Here is an 8,915-nt window from a genome sequence, read left to right on the forward strand (position 1 = left end):
AAGCTCCATACAGAGCCATCTTAATACTTGATTGGTAACTATTGTTATACGCAAATTTTGCTAAAGGAAAATACCTTTCCCATGATTCTTTAAATTCAATCACACATGCCCTTAGTATATCTTCTAATATCTGAATAGCTCGTTCTGACTACCCATCTGCCTGTGGATGAAAAGATGCATTAAAGTTCAATCGAGTACCCAATGACTCATGTAAAGACTTCCACAATCTTGAAGTAAACCTTGGGTCTTGATCGGACACTATTGATATAGGTACTCCATGCAGCTAACTATCTATTTTTTATATAGCTCCGCATACTTATCCATCAAGTAATCTACTCGAACTGGAATAAAATAAGTTGTCTTGGTGAATCGATCCACAATTACCCATATTGAGTCCTTTTTACCTAGTGACATAGGTATCCCTGACACAAAATCATTGTAACTCGCCCCCTTCCACTTAGGAATGGTTATTGGCTACAGTAATCCTGAAGAAACTTGATGTTCAACTTTCAGTTGCTGACATGTCAAATATTTTGCAACAAACTCTGTTACAACTATTTTCATACCAGGCCACCAATAACGACGCTTTAAGTCCTGATACATCTTATTCTAGCCTGGGTGCATCGTCAAAGGACTATATTTGCCTTGCAAAGAATATCTTTCCTTAATTCATCATCATAGGGAATGAAAATTCTTCCACGGTAATATAAACATCCATTATCCCTCATTTCTAATTTGGCCTCTTATTTTTCGACTTGCGCCAATCTCATCAAGCATTTCTCATCTTGACCTTGCAGCTCTTTTACCCGAGCTAAAAACATCGACTTTAACTTTCATTCAGTAATCAAAGCCTCATCTTCCTCTAAAGACATACGTGCATCTAAAGCTCTTAAAGACACAAAAGTCTTTCGACCGAGTGCATCTCCTACCACATTAGCCTTTCCTATATGATAGTCAATAACTAAATCATAATCTTTTAGGAGTTCAATCCATCTTCTCTACCTCAACTTTACCTCTTTCTGAGTCATCAAGTACTTTAGAATTTTATGATCCGTATAAACATAACAACGCTCACCGTACAGATAATGGCGCCAAATTTTCAAAGCAAACACTACTGCGGCCAACTCTATGTCAATTGTCAGGTAATTTATCTCATGGCTATTTAGCTGTCTTGAGGCATAAGCCACCACTTTGCCTTCTTGCATCGGCACAAATCCCAACCCATTATAGGATGCATCATTGAAAATAGCATAATCTTTTTATGTTTCAGGTTGCACAAGCACTGGAGCCTCAGTTACTATTTTTTTAGCATTTGAAAACTTTCCTGGTATTTTTTTGTCCAAACAAAAGGCACATCCTTTCGTAACAATTTAGTTAGTGGCAGAGCTAACTTTAAGTTCTTCACAAATCACATATAATAACCAGTAAGCCTCAAGAAACTTTGAACTTCTGAAATATTCTTTGGGGGTTGCCAATCCACTATGGCTTGAATCGTTTTAGGATCTACTCTTATGACTTTCGCATAGACTATATGACCAAAAAAAGCAATCTCAACTAACCAAAATTCGAATTTGGATAGTTTCACATACAACTTATTTTCATGAAGTAGTTGTAAAACCACTCGAAGATGAGCATCATGTTTCTCTCTTGACTTGAAGTACACTAATATATCATCTATAAATACCACCAAGAATTGATCCAAGTAAGACTGGAATACTCTGTTCATCAAGTCCATGGATACTGCAGGAGCATTAGTCAATCCAAACGGCATTACCACAAACTCATAATTTCCGTATCGAGTCCGAAAAGTAATCTTAGAAATATCCTCATTTTTTATGTTTAACTGATGGTACCCCGATCTCATATCTATCTTAGAGAATACTACTTTTCCTCTCAATTTGTCAAACAGGTCATCAATCCTCGGAAGAGGATACTTGTTATTTATCATTACTTGATTTAGTTGACAATAGCCAATACATAACCGCATAGAGCCGTCCTTCTTTTTCACAAATGACACAGGTTCTCCCCAATGAGAAACATTGGGTCTAATAAATCCTTTATCAAGAAGTTCTTGCAACTATGCTTTTAATTCCTTTAACCCTGTTGGAGCCATAGAAATAGGTTCGGTGCCTGAGTAAACCACAACCCTGAATTGTACTTCACGATATGCAGGTAAACTGGTAAATCTTCTGGAAAAACCTCTGGAAACTCCATAACTGTTGGAATATCGTGCAATCTCACCTCTGGAACTCGCGTGTCTATCACATTAGCTAGAAAAGCTACACATCTTTTTGACATCATTTTTTTTACGGTCATGGCCAATATCACATTTTGTTTTATCAAATATCACTATAATTTTGGAGCCTTCCGCATCCTTTGAGAATAATTACTTCCGATGACAATCTACCCATCCATGATGTTGAGACAACCAATCCATGCCCAAAATGATTTCAAACTCATCAAAGGGAAACTCCATCAAGTTTGCCAAGAACACAACCCCTTGAATCTTAATTGGAAATTTTCTACACACCCATGCTACCCTTACACTATACACATAGGTTTCACCACTATCATTTCACTAGGAATTGGTTCTAAAGGAATTCCTCTAGTTCTAAAAATCTCTAGATCATCCCGATCCTCACTGGTCTTTATATTATAAACTCGGGACATTCTCTGATTATCTTGTCTCCTGCTAGTCTCATATTGACCCCATGATCTTCCTCTTCCTCTACTTATACTTGGTATAGCTACTAATCTCTCAGTTTGTACTGATCTATCTCCTAACTTCTTTATACAATTTCGTGCATAGTGACCAGATTTACCACAATGAAAACAAGCGTCGTAGAGCAATCTACATATTCCCCGGTGTGACCTGTCTCATGTTTGACACAGAGGTCTCTCTCCAAAAGCTCTACCTGAGCTAACAGTAAAAGAATGGGTCTACTTAGTTTTCTGTGAAGCTGCAGTAGATTCAACTCTGTCAGTATATCAGGAATCTGATCCCTTGCCTCTCTTAGCATGATATGTAGATGAAGACATCCCAATCCATTTTCTTGTAAGCATACTGTGCTCTGCTACCAGAGTTTACTCTTGAGCTCTTTCAATAGCCTTCACTTTGTTTATCACGTCTTGCAGGCTAGGCAAATTTAGGGCCAACATCATCTTTTTCAACGTTGGCCTCAGACCCTCAATAAACACAACCCCGTCAAGCTTTATCATTAAGAACTACCTCGGTAGCATAACGGCTAAGTTTATTATATTCAGCCTCACACTAGTACACTGCTCGATCCCTTTGCTTCAAGTTAAAAAACTTTAACAGCATTGACCTCATAAACTACTCCCCAATATACTTATTCTTGAACTTATCTTGAAAGAACTGCCAGGTCACTTGTTTCGACGATGCATACATCGTCATATTTGTCCACCACACCCGAGCTGATCCTTAAATTAACGATACAACTCCGTCCAATTTTTCATGATCAGTGCACTGTAGACTTTCCAGCATCATTCAACCATAAATCCACATCCATCGGACCTTCACCTTCTTATCCGCTGAACTCAGGAGCTCCCAAACTTCTTAATTCCGTAGGGATTAAAATTTGCGGTGCTGGAGGAGTAGGGGGAGGCGGAGGAGGTTAGAACCATGTCAAGATGGCATCAAGAGCTTGCATAAAAGCTCCAAACTCTGGAATAGACATACGCTAAGGTACCAATGTACTGGTGTTCTCAGACGGAATCACATGTTCACTATTTTGTTTATAACTTTCACTACCCGATCCATCTCTACTCTCTCATCCAGTTGCTCTTCTCGAATTCGTAGAATCCAACATCTAGTATAACATACATAAATATAATACTTAAGTTAGTAAGGAGATACATATATCATATTCTTTCTATACCCTATCAATAACCTTGACATCTTAGTGGTATGTAAACCCTTTTACATTAAAAAACATTCGATTTTGGCCAAGAATCGGCTAAACCTATAGCTCTGATACCAATAAATGTAACACACATCTTCCGTATACCTTATTGTACATGAGATACATATGTCACATCACTTTTAAAACAGTTCCTCATTTGAAAACCCATAAAATTTTGTTTCTTTTTATAAATTTTTTTAATTTACTAAAATGCTAAAACATGCACTAAATTAAGTAGATAAACAAAAAGTAATGTTCAAACATTTTACCATTTCATCATGGTACATCAAATGTTTTTCAGAGCGTTTTTACTAAATATATTTTATGCCAACTAAATACATAAAAAAGTAGACACAAATGTCTTATTGTTACTGACTAGGCGACCCTTGCTTTGATGTCCGATGATCTTCGTACTCCGTTTGTAGTAAAACCTAAGCGTGAAATTAACACACGCTAAGAAATTTTCTTAGTGAGGTATAAATAATCATAATCAAAATTATAAACACAATTATATCATAACAATTCTAATTTCCACTGATTCATTCAATTCATTAAACACTCTATAGTTTACATTGATAGTGCTAATACCATCATTTCTCAACCATTACTATAATTTACGTGGGTTGCATACCCACCACCAGTACGAAAATTCACCTACTTATTATGAATTTCTTATGTTTGCACATATAGTTCCCATACGGAAATTTGCACACTTAGTACGAATTTTTTAGTTTGCACACATATTTCCCATACGAAAATTCACACACTTAATATGAATTTCTTAGTTTGCACACATAGTGCCCATACGGAAATTCATAAACTAATTACAGAAAATTCATAAACTAATTATGAATTCTTAACTTTTTGCACACAAAGTGCCCATACGGAAATTCATAAACTAATTATGAATTTCTTATAGTATCGATACCCACTTTTTGGTATCGATATTGCTTGCATCAGTATCGATACTTCCCAACTGATTCTTCATATCTCAAGCTTATAGTATCGGTACTATTCTATCAGTATCGATACTCGTACCCATATTTTCCATTTTCAGCCCCATTCTTACCCAAAATTTGGTAAAATTTCCTTATGTTTACATCCCACAATACTATCAAACTCATCTTTACTTATCCCAACTAATTTTCCTTCATTTATCTACTTATAACATCCACAATCTCAAAAGAACCTTTCGATCTAAGAATCACACCACATTTTCTAACATGTTTTTAAACCAATCCAATGCTTATGATCTTCCATTTACTTCTTTGACAAGTCAAATAAACTAATAAACATGACTAAAAACTAATAACATAACATATAAATCCAAAACCCATTTTCTTAAATCTCTAATATTTCATCCATATCTTTGTTTTAATCCTATTTAACATTTCCTTAAGCTTATATATCACTGAAGGTTACAAAACAACCCATAATCGAAAGCAAAACCTGATTAATTGAATTTTACCTTTGGAGGTATGGAGGAGAACACAGAGCCACGGGAAAGAAGAATAAAAAGAAGAGATAGCTTGTTGACTTACTTTCCTCTTTTTCCCTTATAAAATCCCTAATAAGGAAATACTTTTAAATTCATTTCCCTTTAAAGGACCAAAATGCCCTCTTCACTAATCTATTATTACAAAATAGTCTAAACCTTATTCCAAATTATTTCCTCATCTTTTGTCAACTATTCAAATAGATCCTCAAATTTTAATTCTTTTTAATATAGTCCCTAATTCAATATTTGGGCATTACAGATGTAGAGGCCATGGATAACTTGGATGACGATTGAACTCCTTTACGATCTTCTCAAGAAGTGGTTAAACCTTCCAATGAGTCTAGCTCCGATACCAATTGTTGAGTCAATTGAAAGAATGAAATAGCCAATAGGTGGATGAATTGGCAATTAAAATTTTATTGAAGCTTAAAAGAAAATTTTAAACAAATTGCACAACGATTTAGAATGGTTCGACTTTCTCAACCAAAGTCTACGTTCACTATCTTAGGTATTCAAACTAAGGATTTTCACAAATTCACTAATTTGTATCTACCTTTGAGGATAAGGTGTAACATTACAACTTCCTCAAGAATTATACCACAAATTCTTGAGACTCTCTCAAAGAGAAAAATTACAAATTGCAAACTTATAAAAACCTCACAAGGAACGTGTTTGCACAATTCAAGAACAAATAAGAACACTTGAGAAATAAATACAAATAAGTATAATAAGTTTTCTTTAAAAGCAAAAAGAATATTGAAGAATGTTAACTTGATTTAGCTCACACTTGATATTTTTGGCTTTCTCTTTTGTTTCTTGTCATCACAAATGGAATGGTATCTTGTTTATATACTCCCTCAATCAATTCCAACCATTTGAGTTGTTGTGGGTATGAATAGAGCCGTTGGGAGCAGTTTTCCAGCATTAAATGCTGCTCAGAAGCTATTAGTATCGATATTATATCTATAACTATTGATACTCCCTACATTAAATACAAATATTTGACCGTTGGAAAACAACAGGATTGATACTGTCATAAGAGTATCGATACTACTTTATTAAGTAGTATCGATACCAGACATGGTATCGGTACCATTTTGATGTTTTGTTATCATGGTATCGATACTGCCTTAGCAGTATCGGTACTACTAGGTTAAAATTAAGTTTTTACTCGATTAAAGTTTGAAACCTTTAGCAAAAATTATTTCAAAAATATTTCCAGTATAAAAATCGATTTTTCATTAGAGTAAGGAGTAAAAATTGTCGTTTTATCTTTAAATAATAATTATATATATTTGAATAATTGAATCGAATGAAATATTAAAATTTATAAAAATAAATTTGTTTGGTTATCAAAATATCAAAATGTTTTCAACTAACTTGATCACAATTCATGTTATTCTCTATTAAAAATATCTTAACCTAAACAATTATGTGTTCCCAAACAAGCATGTAATTCCAAAAACATTCTACAAGACAAAGAAATTCAATGAAATTCAATGAAATTTTTCGTAAATCCAATTAACACATACTAGCATCAAAACATAGAGATAAGCAAAGGAAAATTTGATATATACTCTACTCCCCCTCACTTAAAGCGTTTTGCCCCAAAACGTAAAATTAGAGTACAAGAGAAGGAATAGAGTACTCCCCAGATTTACTGTCGGCCATGGACGCGATGGGAGGCACTAAGACGAAGATATGAAAGAATTTCAGTAATGTTATCTCAATGGAGTGGAGACGGTTGTGGACTTCATCCATTTGTGTTTGCATGTGTGGGAGAGGTATTGCAGGTGGCAATTGTGGCACATTATAGCAAGCAAAAACTTGCTCGCTGCGAGGAGTGAGGACACTAGGCGAAACAAAGTATGGTGCGCTTGCGGTTCCAGCAACTAAGCCCATCGAGTCCAAGCATTGCTCATCCAAGACATCTATAGAAAAAGCAAAAGTAAACTTGGTAACATCAAAATTAGTGATATGAGAGGCTAAATGAGTAATGTAATAACCAAGGATAAGTGGGGAATTAGACCGAATAACGATCACAAAAGCCCGAGCAAACTAAAATCCAAAGTTCACCCATTGGCCGGCTGACATGCACTATAGAAAGAAAAGTTCAACCCGGCTCAAGGAGGAAGACGAGTCATTGCGACCAGAATAATTGTAGGAGAGGAAACGATGTATGTAGCGTAAGACCGGGTCGTTGATAAGATGAGCTCGAGTCGAGTAAGCGTTGAACGTATGGCCAACCAAGCCAGTAAGTTTCTCGTAGGCCATATCGGCATCAAAATCCTATGGAATCTCAAGCAAAACAGTCAGATACGTATGATTTGTGACATCTATCATGAACCTCAAAGGAAGATTAAATTCAAAAATAGACATTGAAAAATAGCTTATGCATAATTGAAATGTAACGACATCAGGAGAGTTAACATTAATAAGATGATTCTGAGAAAAGGTAAAAGTGGTGTAAAATCAAAGAGAAGTTCATAAAACGTGGCATAATGAATCATCGGAAATAAAGTCCAACAAATGAAAACAAAATAAGCATGGACAAATTCACATAAAAGCAAAGTTTCTAAGGTTCGAGTTGGAATATATTTACCTACATGAAACGAACGATGTCTTACCGACTCAAAACACACCAACTCCCCGTCAGTGAATTACAAGTAATCTTCTAAAGTCTCGGTAGGGACAGTATATGACAGACCCCCATCAGTTATACTCAGGATTGTCATGGGTAGGCAGTAGACTTCTAGGGGCAACAAAATCACCCGGACTAGAGGAATGGGTCGGTGAAGCGTGTTGCCCGGGTTGTTGCCGAGAACTCGATGTCGTAGGAAATGAATATGGGGCAGAAAACCAGCGTCAAAATACTCTGTAAAACCATAAACCGGATGGTACATTAGCAAAGGTTGAATCAAAATTGGAGTACAATTTACCTTTGGTGCACTGTCGAACACTGCTGAAGTCATGGATCACGTCAAAAAACCCGATGGTCGTGGGTGAGATGAAGGCGTTCCTGCAGTCGACATGGACTGGAACGACAGAGAAGGGGAGCACGGTGGTGACAAACGGCGAGAAGTGCTCGACCCCGGGCTTAATGAAGTGATGGGTCAAAACGCCGAGTGATACGATGAAGATGGAGCGTTTCGTGTATGGCTTATACCTTGTGATTCCAAGCGTCTTACGGTTTGAGCCAGTTGGCTTATACCTGCTTATCCATTTCTTCGAAGTGGGCTTCAGTATGAATTTGGAACTTTTCCTGGAAACGTGATAATCTTTCAACAATTGACTATAACGATGTCTTTTGCGGTTGTTTAGGTGGTGGAGGTGGTCTTGTTTGATATGCTTAATTTGATCTTGGGTTTTGAGTGTAACTAAAATTTGGATGATACCTCAATCCTGGGTTATAAGTATTGGTGTAGGGATTATAAGCCCTCTGGGGAGGTCCCAGAAAATTCCCCACTGCATTAACATGAGCTACTGTGTCATCT

The sequence above is a fragment of the Hibiscus syriacus genome, unplaced genomic scaffold (assembly GCF_006381635.1).
Source record: "Hibiscus syriacus cultivar Baekdansim isolate YM2019G1 unplaced genomic scaffold, ASM638163v2 tig00010927_pilon, whole genome shotgun sequence".
NCBI classification, from domain to species: Eukaryota; Viridiplantae; Streptophyta; class Magnoliopsida; order Malvales; family Malvaceae; genus Hibiscus; species Hibiscus syriacus.